Source organism: Podarcis melisellensis, assembly GCF_964234715.1.
Source record: "Podarcis melisellensis genome assembly, chromosome: 2".
NCBI lineage: Eukaryota > Metazoa > Chordata > Lepidosauria > Squamata > Lacertidae > Podarcis > Podarcis melisellensis.
Window position 1 is genome coordinate 27559397 of NC_138529.1, and position 15592 is coordinate 27574988.

The following is a 15592-nucleotide window of genomic DNA, read 5'->3' on the forward strand; positions in this document are numbered from 1 at the left end:
CCCCGCCCCCCACCCCGCCGCTCCAAACCATGGAAAAAAAGGCCAGCGAGTAGCAGCAGCAGCAGCAGCAATGGCGTGGAAGAAGTGGGGGGAAAGAGATTAGATTTCGCTTCTCTCTCATCAATTTTCTGTTTAATGTCACTGGTCTCCATTGTGGGAGAGAGAGGCACGTCATCCGGCCATAAATTTGAGATTATAGAGCCTCCAGCTCCGTCTTGGTGCCCTAATTGAATGGATTTACTCCACACGGGCAAGTAGGAGGGGAGGGGGACCTCGGAGTGGGAGCAGAAGACTCGCGACTAAATGCCAAATTCGTAATAATAATAATAACAACAACAGCAACTGCAGCAGCAGCCAGAGAGAGGACTGTGCCGTCGCCGTAAAAAGCAAATCCTCAAACGCCTCGGCGGCGGTGTGGGGGAAAAAAAAGAGATCTGTGATCTTGCGCGCACACATGCAAAAACCATCTCCAGTTTCCGCTTTCTAGAGACAGAGAAAGAAAGGAGCTCCGGGGAAAGGAGAGAGAGAGAGAAGGGGGGGGGAATCACCTGTATTCTAATATTGGCGTTTTCCAGTCCACGACTTGGATATCTCCAGTGGCCCCCCCTTTTTTTTTACAGTGAAGTGGATTTTTTTTGTTTGTTTGTTCCTGCGGTTTGTTAAACAGAACTTTGACCCAGGAAAGCAGCGATCTGTAAGTAATTGTTTTGTCTCGATTTGTTCTCATTGTATTTGTGAAGTTTCTCTCGCCTCCCCTTTTTATTATTTTTAACGCGTTCTCTTCTTCTGTTTTCCTTCTCATTAACTGCCGCATGAATGGAGATTTAATTCCAAAGCGGGGGGGGGGGAGAGAAATGTCGCCTTCTGCCTCCCCCACCACATGGCAAAAACATTCCAACTCGCCCAGCCCCTGCCTGCCACTTTTGTACATCTCTCTCTCTCCCCCATCTTGTAACTCAAGAAGCTCCTTGCAGATTTCTCCTTCAAAACCTCCACGCGCGCATACCCAGCCGAAATCCCCCTCAAAATGAAAACAATTCATTCATACATGAAATATATATATATATATCTATATCGCAATGCCCCTCCCTCCAAAATGCAATTTTGCTCTGTATTTACTTTGGCGCTGTAAAGGAACTTTATTCATTCAGGAAGAGTGTACAATTTATTGCCCCCAAGTTACGGTTTTGTGTTTAAATGTGTGTGTGTGTGGGGGGGTTTACACACACACACACCTCCACTTAAACTGCCCGCACCCACAAAAGAGAGGTAACAGGCTTAGAAAACCTGAGTTAGTTCCCCATAGCTGTATCACCTCGCTTATCTCTTAATATTTTTGAAATCGGGGTGCTAGGAGATAACCCACACCGTTTTGAAGGCTGAGTGGAAATGGACATTTCTTCGCCTCCTCCTTTTTGTTAACTTTGTACACAACAATAAAACTAATGTGATGCCCCTGCATAGAACTGCGGTCAGTTTAGAAGGGGGCAGGAGGGCTCCCCGTTTAAAAAAGATTAATAAGGGGGACGTTTTGCTTTTGAAGCGTACCAGCAGTCTGAGCTACAAAGCCTTAGCTTAGAACAAAATCCGCGGCGCCTCCACGTTGTTGCAGGAAGGAAAGTAGAACCGCCTTCCAAACGTTGGCCGCGACTCGCAGGCAATGTTTTAAAGATAGTCTCTGAATCGAAACGCAAATCGCCCTTCTTCTCCCCCTTCTTTGTATAATCAAAACCCCGAACTAAAGTTGCTTACAAAAAAAAAATATAAAACCCCATCTCGTTTCCCAATTGCAACACTCCCAAGTACCGGACTTTTTCTTTACGCCCGTTTTTAAGCTTGGCTCCCTGCGATCTGCTTTGTTCAGGCCTCGCTTTTGTTTCCCGCTCGAAGAGTAAGTAACCGAGCAATAATAATCCGATGCATGTTTATTCACAAGTAATTTCAATAAGGCTTATTCCCTCGTCCGGGTGCGGGCCTTACTCAGCACCCCCATAGGCAGCACCGGGGCGCTTACTCCCGAGTAAACATGTGCAGGGTTGCGCCGTGAAAAGAAATCTGAGAAATCCAGTGCCTCGGACAAAAAAGGATTGCTCAGAGACCCAGGAATTTCTGTACGAAGAAAAGCATTAACTTTCTGTTTTTCTGAAGAGGCCAAAAAGCATGTAGATGTGCATCTGTGTTATATTTTAAAGTCTCTTGTTTCTTTTATTTTCTCTTCCTCCTCAAATCAAATTATCTCTGGACCTCGCCGCGCGAGAACCTATCGATGTCTTTGCAAATTCGGTATAGAAAGTATATTTGTGCTAGTAAAGAGATAGATTTATTTAACGATTTTTAATTAAAGGGATTGACTTTTCTGTTAACAAAAGAGGTAGTGAAAGGACGGGCTGGCGAGGCGGCGGCAGCTGGAGGGGGCGGCGGCGGCAACAACTGTGCTTTAGGAAGGAGGCCTCGTAACCGGACAGCCTTTCTTTGCAACTCCCCGGCGTCCCCTTCTCCCCATTCCCAGGCCTCTTTTGCTAGATCCTTTTCAGATTTCCTTGCCGGTCGGAATTTTGTTGTGAAAACGTTGTTTCCTTGCCTCTTCTGGTGCGCTCATATAGTGTGGCGTTTCCCCCTCTATTAATGGGTGAAACTCATCCACTGCTAGGAGAAACGGAGGGGAAACCCTGGTTGTTGCTGTCTATTTTGTTCCACCGACCAAGGATCCCCGTTGGCACCTTTCTCCCTAACTCTCCCATTTCTTTATTTTTTAATTAAACCGTGAAAAGGGGCTATTTGGAAGGGGGGGAAGGGAGCATTTGCCTCTGCGCGCAGTTTGCTAGCAATCACAGAGTATGATCTCTTTTTGATCAAGCAGGGAGAGATCGCACACTCTCAAGATAAGAGGGGCGCTTTTCAAAGGGGGGGGCAGGGATCCAATCGCGAAACCGCACCGATCCTAGGGAGAGAGCGATCGGCGTTGGCGAGGGGGACGAGTTTGTAGAAACCCAGGTCTCCTGCTGTTGCTGCTCCTCCCGGCCCTCCTTCCTCCCCAACATACATACGGCTCTTTTTGTTTTGCTTTTGTTTTTGCTCCTCGGAGGAATCGGAGCCCAGGAAGGTGAGCAGAAGGCGGCTTCCCCAACCAACCAAACCCAGGGTAAAAGAGGGCGCGGGTCAGCGCGGGAAGAAAGCAAGAGGCCGCGAAGATGGCCGGCCGGCGACTCGCTCCGAGCCAGCCGAGCGCAGCAGCTTCGTCTCCCGCCGAGGCCGCTGCTCCCCTCCGAGCTGGAGCTTCTTCCCTCGCTGGCCAAGACGAAGGAGGCGCTGCGGCTCTTCGCTTGCCTGTTTCCGAGGGGGAAATAGTCCAGTGTAAAAATACCAAAAAATAAAATTAACTTCTGCGTTCTAGGCGGCGGCCGGGCGCCTGGATCTTGAGGCCGAGGAGGCTAGGGAGGCGGAAGAAGAGTCCTCCGATCCTTTTCGCCCCACGATCTATCTCTCTCTCACCCTCCCTCGCGATGGCAGAGGCGCGGGAAAAGGGCTTGTTTAGTCTGTCGATCCCGGCAGCACAAAGGCAGCTTGGGACGCAATGGTCTTCCCTGCCTCCTTTTTTCTCCGTTTCTAGGGTAGACGAGTGGGGGATCTCTTTTTCTCTCTCTTTCTTTCCTTAACCCCCCTTGCCGCCCCTTTGCAACAGGAAACTGGAAGCTCCGTTTGGGGAGCAGAGGGAGGAGGTTTGGGGGAAATGGAGAAATTTAAAGCGGGGGGAGAACCTCCATTAAGGAGAGATCGTATTGTTCCCTCTCTGATTTCGGAAGGGAGGCAGAGAGAGAGAGAATAAGAGAATCTTGGAAGGACTTAAGACTTTCTCCCCACAACCACCGCCTAATGTTCAGCGTAGAATGACTAGTCTGGGCCCCCTTTTTGGACAGAAAAAATAAAAAAGTGTATAAAACGATGGCGTCTTCTGTGAGGAGAATGTAAGAATTATCTGCCCCGAACACTGGGCTGAATTTAGTTCCGCTGGAATATTGTACAGACGATATTTCATTCATGGATTATCTGGGGTCTAAAGGGAGGAGGGGGGACCCCAGATTCTCGCCCGCTTGTTTTTCGGTAGGGAGAATGGGTGTAGAAGCGGAGGAGCCGGCTGCAGCTACGATATGATGCCTCCCGTTTTGAAAGAGAAGAAACGCACGAACTTAAAAAAGAAAAGCTCCCCCATGGGGTTTACGTGGTACAATTTAACAACGTGGTAACAATGGTTGTGTTCATGGTGGGCGAGAGGGGGCTGCTAGTACCAAACGGGGAATGGAAGCGCGTGGAAACGGGCGATGCAATCAAAGGCAGGGAAAATGGCATGAGGAAAAAAAAATTAATTCCTGTATCTTCTCTTAGAATCTATTGATCTTTAATAGGGAAAAAAATAGGACTAATGCATAGGGCTTTGGCGAAGTTGCTGCTGTGCGCCCCCCGTTTGTGTGTGTGCGCGCGCGCGCCTTTCTTTCTTACTCAATCACTCACACAAGAGAGTTTCAGTGACTTTTAGTCTTTCACCAGCAATCCGGTGCAAACCCTCGCCGCTGTTTTTTATTAGAGAGCCGTGAAGTTAAGAGTGTTAAAAGTTGCTTGGGGTGGAAAGGGGAGTGGGGACTTGAGGAGTGGGGAGTTGAGGAATAAAAACAGGGATATCAGCCAGTCTCTTGGATGGCTTCCTTCTGCTTCTTCCGGGCATGGCGTTTCAAATGCTCCCCTTATGTGTTTTGGGTTCTCGAAGACCCTGCTTAAAGTGTGTGTTTGTGTGTGTGTAAAAAAAAGCCTCTGCAGGAGGAGCCCCTCCCTCCTATCCCTGAATCCCCCCCCAACCCAGTTAGTTTGCATTGATTCTTAACGAGCCCACAGCGCAGAGGGAGAGGGAAGGTGCGCGGCGGACACTTCTTCTCCCTCGCTCTCTCCCGCACTGGAAGCCTTCTCCCGCACCTCTCCCTCCTTTCTGGGGGGTGGGGAGAGCCTGGAGTTGCTCCCTTCTCCTATCGCAGAAGACCATTCCAGGAGAGGAGAGAGCTCCCCCCTCTCTTTCTTTTTTAAAATGAAGACGATAAAAGGGGTCCCTTCTGAAAAGGGGTTCTGGATGCTCTAAAATCAAATTTGGAGACGGGGAGGTAATCGGGTTTTTACGTGGTCTTCGTTCCTGCCTGCCTTGGAGGTAGGAGCTCCCTGGCTTTCTGACACACAAATACAAACACACACACACACACACACACACACACACAGAGAGAGAGAGAGAGAGAGAGAGAGAGAGAGAGAGAGAGAGAGAGAGAGAAATCAGGGCCTTCACTTTACACAACAATAAAAGTAGTTAAGCATCCAGCACCATCACGGGAACAAGGCAGAGGGAGGGAAAAATGGACAGAAAGGATTGGACCCCCCCCACTCCACCCCAGCAATGCATCCTGCAAGCCCCCCCCCACTGCACCCCAGCAAGGCTACCTTAGGAATCACTTGCTGCTACCCCCTTTCTTTGTGTGGATGTGTGTGGGTGTCTGCGTGGGGAGGGCGTTCCCTCCCTCCCTCCACGCTCCCATTTGCCTGACCCCCCCATCCGGCTGGGCCCCCTTCAGCCAATGGGGGCCCTAATGACCGCTTTAAAAGCTTTGCAAATCCGCTCTTTGGGTGTGTGCTGCTGCTGCAGCAGCAGCGGCTATTATCTAAGTTGCGCCTTTTTACGCAGCTGCTCATACATCCTGGCACTAATTATGTGTTTATCAAAACAGGCACCCTTATGACATGTCACAACATGTTTGCGGGGGGAAACGGTCTCTCGTCTCCCCACCCCCACCCCAAATAACTCTTCTTTCCTTCCCCAAATACTTGCTGGGATTAGGTTGCCTTGACTCTAAAGAAGAGACAGTGGATGGCATTCGAGGAACCTTTATTTCGGCATCTGCAGGTAGCTTGGGGAGGTGGGGGCGGGGATCCTGTGTGTGTTTCTGTGTATTCCCGATCTCTCATCACCAAAGTGCCCAAACCCTCAACTTGATCCAGAAAGCGTTGAGGGGAAGTTATAGATGCTCGATGGCTAGTTGGTTTCGTTCTTAAAATAACAGGCGACACAGACCACACCTCGCCTCTTGCCTCCGAAGGTTTGTCCCAAATCTGGACTACTTTTTCCATCCGCAGCTCAAATTCTATACCTCCCTCTTAACCAAAAATAAAAAGGTGGGGGTGGGTAGGTGGGAATTGTATCCCATCGATCGATCGGTGCTGTATATCTGCCTATCAATCTGGCTCCAGAATGGAAAGAGAGATTTGGCTACGCCTGGGATCGTTTATTAAACTCGCTTTAATTTAACCCAGATGGGCGGGTTGCTTGATAACCTCACACAACAAACACAGTGAATTATACTTCCAGTGTGTGAACACACTAGGATATATTTAGCTACAAATTACAACTCTGCATTTAACAGGGCTTTAGCTCAAGGTTTGGGGGTCCGGAACACCGACTTGCCCCCACCCTTTCCCTTTTTTAAAATCCCTTGTTTGGGGATGATCCAACAGAGAATGTTTTTTTTTGGCGGGGGGGGGGGTTCTACGCCAGGTTGGCGTCTTCCATCACACTGTCCACAATTTCTTTTTAAAGCTAAACTACGCTTTCCCTTATGACTTGTACAGTTCATTGGATTTGAGGAGAGGGTGCAGGGCTGAGCCGCCCTCTGTATGGACTGAATGCATGTAAATAGTGTGTGTGTGTGTAATATATGTGCACTAAGATTCTTGGTGGGTTATAAATGCTCATTAGCTCTGAGCAAAGTAGGACTCCTTATTTGTTAGAAATCCCTTCTTGCTGTGTGCAAAGAGCCCTCGCTCACACATAAGCACGCACACACACACACACACACACACAAAAAAAACCTGCCTTTGGAAGCAGCAGAGATGTCTCTTTTGAGATTAAAAATGTGTTGTAAGCTCCGTGCAATATCGGTCTGTCTGCCACTATAAACTTTATCTATTTAGATTTATTTGATTAACAAATTTGTCAGTTTTCCTTTGTATATGCATAAAGAACCGGGGCTAGTGGGGGATCTCCCTGCCTAGTGCAGAAAACATCTTGTGTTTGCCTGGGGAAGGGTGTGTGTTTGTGTGTAGATAGATAGATAGTATGTTGGAGTGGGGGTGGGAGGAGAGGAATTTGACCATTTGATATCTTGTCCAGGTTTGATCGAAAGGAGGGGGGGAAGGGAGTAGATCTATTTGGATTCTGCCTCTATCTCGTTCTCTATCTCTCTCTCCCCCCCATCCCCACTTCTCCCGGCTGATTGGACTGTCCAGATCATTGATATTTCTACTCGCTCCTGCCGAATTTGCTTCAATGCACACTCCCCCCCGAAATCTACGCCTTTTTCATTTCCCTGACTACTCTTTGCGGTCCCCATGAATAATGCAAGCTCCTAAATTCTCCCAGCTTCAACAAACATACATACAATATTTAATTTAATAATAATAATAATAATAATAATAATAATAATAGTAATAGGTCTATCTTAGCAGGGGGGGTGGGGATTCTTAAAGAATCTGAATTCCTTCTGAGCTCTGGATTCAGAAAATCTGGAAGACTTGGGAGATGCGTTGTCTTGACTTTCCTGCTATCCTGATCCTGGTCTGGCTCACTTTGAAGGGACCATTCCTGAGAGATGGAGGGAGGCTAAAGAAGATGACCCAGGGCCAAAATCTCCAGCCTATGTTAGTGTCCTATATTAGGCAAAGGGGTCAGTTTTGGAGAGGGCTGTGTGACCTTTCTGGGGATCCCTGACCACGAAACTGCAGCGCTCGTTCGCTTGCAAGTCTCTTTAAGTGACTGAGGCTTTCCGAGGCTGGTCAGCAGGCTGGTGCTTTTCGGAGGAGCTGCTGCCCGGTTCTGGAGTGGGGAGGGGGTTGCGCCCATCTCGGACGACTCGGGAGCCCCCCTTTCCAGACAGCGGGGAAAGCGAGGCGCGGAATGAACCGAGGCAGCAACGCGCTGCAAGCGGCACTCCTGGAAAGCAGGCATCCTCTGGTGGAAGAAACCAGAAGGAAAGCCTGGTGCAGCAACACAGGAGTTGCTTTTGTGGGTGTCACTGGAGGTGTTTGGTTCGCTTGCTTGTTTTGGAAAGGAAGGGGGGAAGATGCAAGATGTCTCTTCCCCTCCAACAGTCCATGGAGCAATTTTGGAATAAAGGAGCAAACATTTCAAAAAGGGGGAGCATCCTTCAAAGGGAGAACAGGGTTCCCCTCCAAGATATTTTGCAAACATAAGGGAGAGATATATATATTCATTTCTAGGGAATGAATGAATGTGTGTGTGTGTGTGTGTGTGTATACACACCCACACACCCTAAAAACCGTGTGTCTAGTACACAAGCCCCAGTCTGTCCTTTCCCCTCTTGAAGATGCGCTAGGCCTAACCTTTAGCAGAGAATCCCCCGAACTGGGTCAGAGAGAGATTCGTGTACAAGCCTAAAAGGTTTGTTTATTTTTATGCTTTTTAACTGTCCCCCATACCACCCAAAAGACTAGATCGTGTGTTTATATATATTTTATTTTAAAACATTAATGCAGGCGCAGCGCAAACAGGGCGCCCCATAAAATGGGTTTTCCCTCCTCTCGCCTTTGTCCTTGTTAGATAAGGGGAAGAGGGCAGGTTTTTAAGAATCAGTTCAGTGGGACAAGGGAGGCGGTGGAGAAAAGGGAAGCTCTGGGCATCTAAAACGATGGCCGAAGGAGCCTGACGCCCCGATCCGAGGTGGGGTCTCCCCTTCCTTGGAAGGAGCACAACTGGGTTTTAACCAGGAAACCTCCGTGAACAGGCTCCTCATAAGCCCAGTTGAGCCGAAGTACTCAGACCGCGCCGAGCCAGGTTGGACGGGGGAGCTCAGAAAATAGCTGGTTTTGGAGGCAGATGTGGAGAGACGTGCACCGCACGACCAAGGTGTCTTATTTTCCTTCCCCTCCCCCGGAAAGCCAACCCCCCCCCGTGTCTCTGTCCCCGAAGGGTTTGGATTTGCGTGTGGTTTTTTTCCTCTCTCTCTCTCTTTTTAATCCTACAGTAGTCTGTTTTTTAGCATGTAAAATAAAACAGGGCATGTTCGCGCGGGGCTGTTGGCAGCCAAAACGCAGCACGTGCTCGGCCTCCCCTCCACCCGGGGACACGTGTATATGTGTGTGTGTGTGGGATCGCGGGATAGCTCATTGGCTTTAAGGAGATCCGGGCTGCCCCCTCGAACAAATCGAGGTGGACTGACTGGGAGCCCGCCGGACGGAGACTTTTTTCCCAGAGGAACCCGGGAACGAGCTGCTGCAATGCTTTGCCTTCCTTTCTTTACGCAGAGATCAATTGGATGTACTCCATGTACGTTCAGGATCGTACCGTGTCATTCATTCATTCATTCATTCATTCATTCATTTGTTCGTTCGTTTCTCCCTCCTTCCCTCTCTAATCCACCAACCTCTCCAACCCCAGAAAATCGGAGCCCGTTTTAAAAAGTTTGTTAAATGTACTCAGTGGGTAGGTCCCCCCACCCTCCTCTGCGCCGCTTCCTCCCGGTTTCCAATGAGCGTTTTGTGCGCGAGAAGAATTAAGAGTAATTCTTCCTAGCCAAGAAATTGTTTCTAATTTGCTCGTTGACCAAATAGCACATGGAACAATGAACCGGGCCCAAACAATTGCATTAGGCAAAGGCACCCAACATACAATTACCCAAATGCAAAGATTTGCGTCTCCCAGCCCTTATTAGGCAATTATTTAGCGTGCTGAGTTAATCCATAATTTTATTTGACATACTGGGGGGGGGAGGGGTCCCCCTTCCTTCCTTCCTTCCTTCCTTCCTTCCTTCCTTCCTTCCTTCCTTCCTTCCTTCCTTCCTTCCTTCCTTCTCTCTCTTTTCCAGATGGAAAGATATTAAATTGCAATATTTTAACACATTTCCCCAGAGTGTGAAGGTTAGCCGAGGTCTGAGAATTTAAAATGATTGCATATTCATTTGGACATGAAAAGGAGATGTTTTCATGTTGGTTACCTTGAGGAAAAAAGAAAGGTGGGGGGGCGAGGGGGGATAATCTGCCATTTCTTCCAATGCCAGCTTGTTTGAATACTGAACTTAATGTGAAGATTCGTCTCCCAGCGCGTTATAACAGAGGAAAAGATGCTAACGGGCTGCACAACAAACGCTTTACCCACCAAATAAAAACGTAAAAAAATGGGAAGGATATTGTGAACTTAGATCGCAAGTTAGTTATGTGGAACAGCTTAATAATTATGATAATAACAGACCCACGGTGTTCTCTGAAGGGAGGAAGTGGGTGGCAGGTCCCTGCCCCGAGGAAATTGCATTGTGCGTTTTGACAGCGGGGAGACAATTGCGGAGGGGAGACGCAAAGGGAGAGGAGAGGAGAACAATGTCCTTTTTTATTTTTTTTAAGGCCACCTCTTTATTTCGCCAAAGCAAAAAAAGCCACGAAATAGTGTGCAAACTTCCGAGTTCTCCAGAAGTCTTCATCCGGGTGGATGGCAAACATTAAAAAAGGCAAGGGCACCACTCGCGACAAGGTGGCAGAGACCTGGGCTAACGGGGAAGGAAGCCCACTCGAGTCTTCTGCATCTGGTCCAAGTCTCCATGCAGTTCGTAGTCTGGGCTTTAGATGTGGGAATCAGACTTCTCTCCTCTTCCAAGTAGCTCGTGAAGGATCGGAGCGAGATGGCTTTAAACCGGACTGAAAAGAGAGTCGAGCTGCCTACGTAAAAGTGGCTTCTGCTGGAGCCCGATTCTAAATATGTCAGGGGTGTGTGTGTGTGAGAGAGAGAGATTTCCCTGAGGGCTGAAGAGCCGCGCTGGACACGCATCCTGCTCTGTATCTGCTCGACCCCCTCCCTCAATACTTCGATTTCATTGATTCGCAGACAGAACACGACACCGAGATTTGCGAGGCCTTGTGCCAGTTCTGCTTTAAACGCGATTCCTTGACAAGGCACTCCCCCCCCTCTCTCTATAAGAGAGAACGAAACTGACCAGGATCTTGTTGATCACCAAACCAGAGTTCTGGCAATTGCTTTCGAGAGAGGAGAGGAGAGAGAGGGAGACAGTTTGGCTTTTAAATCTGGCCTTGAGAGATGAACCAAATCTTCTTAATGTGTCCCGAGATAAACGAGCTTAATTCTCTGCATGAGACTGGCTATATTAACGGAGTCCCAAGCGCGGCTTAATGGCAGCAGCGGCAGACCAAGCCTGCGCGAGGCTTACTTGCGAGTAAGCGCCCACTGAGCCCAATCCGGATTACTGCTCAGGAGGAGCAATGAGGGTCGCCAGGGGACCCTGATCGATCCTGGATCGATTTATCCCACTCACTTCAGCTTCTAAACACCCATTATCATTTTTTTAAAGGAAAAAGAGAGAGGAAAGGTGAGCGTGACGGTTAAGCCGGCGCTTTGGACGAATTTACAAATAGATATATATATATTTTGGGGGTGCCAGGCGATCTTTCTGAAGCCTACTCTAAATATTTATTTCTCCTTCCATTATCTTCGCTCTCTTATGGAGGAAGTCTGAGAGAGATACCGAAGCTTTGCTCCTGTTAAATTAAAAACATTTGTTACCCCTGGACAGATTTTTAAAAATGGGGAGGGGGGGAGAGAAGCTGTAACTTCTGCTGACAGTGTACTTGCGGCCCATCTAAAAGCTAAATGGAGTTTCCCCCTTTCTCTTCTACCTCCTCTCCTCTCTCTCCCCCCCCCCTCTCCATTCCCTTCGTGGAGAATACAAAACTATCTCTAAACACACACACACACACACACACACACACACACACACACACACACACACACACTTTGTGTAAGTGAGCAGGCAGAGTACGAGTGAACTGGTAATTTGCCAGCAGACCTCTGGTTTATACACTAGTCCTGTCTAAAGTTATTTGCTGTAACAACTGTTTTGAAACAATAAAAGAAAAACACACCAAAAAAAATCTGAAGTGAACAGAAGGAAGGGACGGGGGGGAGAGAAACTCAGGGGGGGAGTACGCGGTGCAGATATGGAAGCCAAAATACGAATCTTGGACATCCGTTTCATATTATTATTATTATTTCTTTTTAAAAATCTGGAACTGTGGATTGAAGGGGGGGTGGTTCTTTCCCCCTGACCCAGCAAGTCCTAAGGTTGTCCTGATCAGAATCCTAGAATGGTAAAAAAAAGGAACGAAAACAACAACAGAGAAGCTTCAGGATGTGATTCAGGATTTAGATCGAGACAAGTTGGGTCAGATTCGTTTCTGGTCAGCTTCGCCTATGGGCGCATCTGTTTCTTGACTCCATTCCCCTCGCTGATCTCTCTCTCTCTCAATTTGTTAATTTTTTTTTTCAATTTGAAATTATTTAAGGGGGTGGAACATACACATACACACAGTTTCTTACTATCTTATTCGCCTTAAAAACAGAACCACCACCACAAAAAAACAAAAAAATAAATAAATCCCGTAGGCGCGCACACAAAAACCATCTTTGCTAAGCCTGTTTTGTCAAGATTCTGCACCCCCGTGGCCTGAGCCGAGTGACAAAACGCAGCGCCTTCGGGTCCTCGCCTTCGCCTTGGGGCTGGGAAGGAAAGTGTCAATCAAAGGACGCTTCAATGACCAGGGACAATCCCCTTTGCTGGACTGGCCTTCTTCAAGAGCAATCAGTCACTTTGCATTAATTACCCTTCCATCCATTCCCCACTGCAGGGCAACCGCTGCTTTCTCGGAGACCTGGCGCATTCATTACAAAACACCACCTGAAAGAGTGGTCAGCAGCCCGCCTCCCTCCTCTAACCTCTACACCCACCCTCGTGCAAGCCCCCCCAACAAATAGTTAAAAGGGGGAGGGGAGTAGAAAGGCCTAAGAACTACTTCACATCCCCGCACTTCGAAGTTTTGCAGTCTCCCCCTTCTAATTCCCCCCCCCAACCCCTGGAATTGCTGGGGGAGGGGGCAGCAGTCCCGCCCTTTGTTGTTGTTGTTACAATCAGTAATCAACTGTTTTCCAAGTTTCCCGGCCAAAGGCCCTTCGGCTGCAATCCTCATAACCCGATTTACCTGGCAGTAAACCCAATTGAATTCAACAGGACTTACTTCTGAGTAGACGTGATTAGGCTTGCGAATGCAATTTTGTGCAGAGTTGCAATCTTAACAGAGGTGAGACTTGCGCTTTCGAGCAAACTGTCCAGAATCGGGCCCCATACCCACCAGGTCATGCTTCAATCCCGAGAGTAAACACGCATAGGATTGCGCGTAACGCTTGCTGTTTGCACGGTCCACACCTCCCCGCCCCCAACCTACATCAGCTTGGGAGTCAAGTTGTATACATTTCAAGGAGACTTTATTAAAGTGTGTTTTAGGATCGCCTTTTGCGCTCCTAAATATGATGACCTGCAAAAAGGATCCAGGAAGCTGGAATTTGCTTCCTCCCGGTAAACGCGTCCAGCTGCTTGTGCTAAATTCCCTTAATTTGAAATAACAACTCCAAAATCAAACCAATCAGCCTTATCATCCCCCGCAAAATGGGATCAAGGGGCGAAGTTTTTTTTGTTCGGACGTTGCGCGTCGGGATAAAGCGTCTTAGTGGTTTGGCTGTAACGTTTGAATGTAGCCATATTTGCCTTTATCTCTGGACATCTGGAGAGGCGATACGAGCAGGCGGAGAGGAAACCTCGAGACCGCATTTCCCCTCTCATCTGTTTACGGATGCGGAGTTGAAAGCTCTCCTCTGGACCTTCAGACCAAGGCAGAAACCTACCGGTAGGCAAACAGCGGAGAGTTCTCGCACAAAGGGTTTCCTCTCACGTTGCTGTTTAATGCCGGATCCACAAAGGTGGAGGTGGAAAGGTGGACGCGGAGCCCGTTTGACAAGGGAGCCACGGTTAAAAGGAGTTGGGAATTTAAGGGCGGACAGGAGGGACTACCCAATGATGGGACTGCAGGAAAGGAAGAAGGGTTCTTAATGGGTGCCAAGCTGGACTAGCTGGGTATACTATGGTGTGAAGGAGGAGGAGGCCCCCCCACTGAGCCGAAGCTAAGCAGGTCTGGATCTGGTCAGGATCTGGATGGGTGACCGCTCAGGGACCACATGTATGTAGTCTTGGGTTCCATGACGGAAGAAAGGCTGAATACAAAACCGAGGAAAATATGTACAACTCACTCGCTTTTCTGTCTTTAAACCTACTTCCTTTCCTTCATTTGTATTTCAGAAGATGTAGGCTAATAATAATTTAGAGAGATAATGCAGAAGACGCGTAGGCACGTTGCCTCTGTCCCCCACTAGAAAAATCGTGATTCAAAAGTTTCCCGTGTTTCTTCTGTGCTGACCTGAATTTTCCTTAGGGCGAGTGGATATTTACAAAAATAAATCTGGACTCTCTACTTGCAGCTTAATGTAGATTGCTGAATGTATACCTTCATATAAGTTTCCCTGTCAAAATCCAGAGCCTACGGCTTTTTGTTAGAGAAACAGTCCATATATATATATTGGAAGGCAGGCACAATCGCACCTCTTGTGACACAGAGTGTTTCCCCCAACCCCACCCCACCCGCCTGTGTCCTGGCTAAAAGCCTGGCTTGATGGATGAGCAGAAAGAGGGGCAGATTGAAGAGATCGAGGACAACACACAATCGTTATTTTGTGCATGCGTGAGAGTCGTGTGTGTTTACTGGTGATTTAAAAAAACAAAACTGGAGAATACCACCCCTCCAATTTCCACACTCCACTTCAAATCTGCATGCCCATTCCGTAGCTTCTCCTATTCTCCCGGACTCCAGGTGAAGGTACCGTCTGAAAGTGCACTTGCGTGTCTTCCTCCCACTCGTCACTTTTTAAATCAGCCTTGCTTTGTATTTGTCAAACTATTCCCTCTCCCCACCCCCTGGTCTCAACACGCTCCTTTTCAAAGCCCCATTCCCTCTTTAAAAAAAACAAAACAGAAAAACAATGGCTTGCACGTTTGTAATTTCTTCTAGATACGATATTAAGATTCTCAGTAGAACTCTCTCAATCACTCTACACACATATCGCCTGTGAAATCACCCAGGGCCTCTTGGGTTAAAAGTTTCTTTCCCTTTGGAGATTCTCTCTTCCTAAGCAATTTTGCGCGTGTTTTATTGGGAAGTCAGTCCGTCGCCGCTGCGTCCAAGGGGCCTTATCCTAGGAAGTGTCTTCCAAGTGGAAGCCTTCCTAGGCTTGTCCGCGCGGCTCGTGCTTACGGGTCGGCTCTTTCACAGTTTAATCTCAACACAGAATTAGGAGCAGAAATAGAAAACTTGGCAAGTGAGCACCCAAACAATCCGCGGGCTGGCAAGTTTGTTTCAATCGGTGGCCTTCCTAGGTTTTCTAACACGAGGCGACTTCGCTATAACCCCAATAGTCACCACCGCGGTGAGAATTGCAAACACACACACCCATTTGCGTGTATACAGGCGGGCGCACGCTTGCTCCTTCTCGGTCGCCTTAATTCAATTTGCCCCACCGGTTAATGAATAGCTCCATTGTAATCTAATATTACTTACGGGTTATTCTGATTTATTCTGCATTTTCCAAATCAATTACACTCCC

At 48.2% G+C, this 15592-nt stretch overlaps 1 protein-coding gene across 1 annotated transcript in view; it reads left to right on the plus strand.

Annotated features, from left to right (window-relative positions):
• The first annotated feature begins 36 nt into the window (after nucleotides 1-36).
• The window catches only part of BAHCC1 (BAH domain and coiled-coil containing 1), a 116979-nt gene continuing 101423 nt past the window's right edge, over nucleotides 37-15592 (plus strand). The window contains exon 1 of the mRNA XM_081899480.1: nucleotides 37-694. The gene's annotated coding sequence lies outside the window, so the exon portion shown is untranslated. The remainder of the gene's footprint in view (nucleotides 695-15592) is intronic.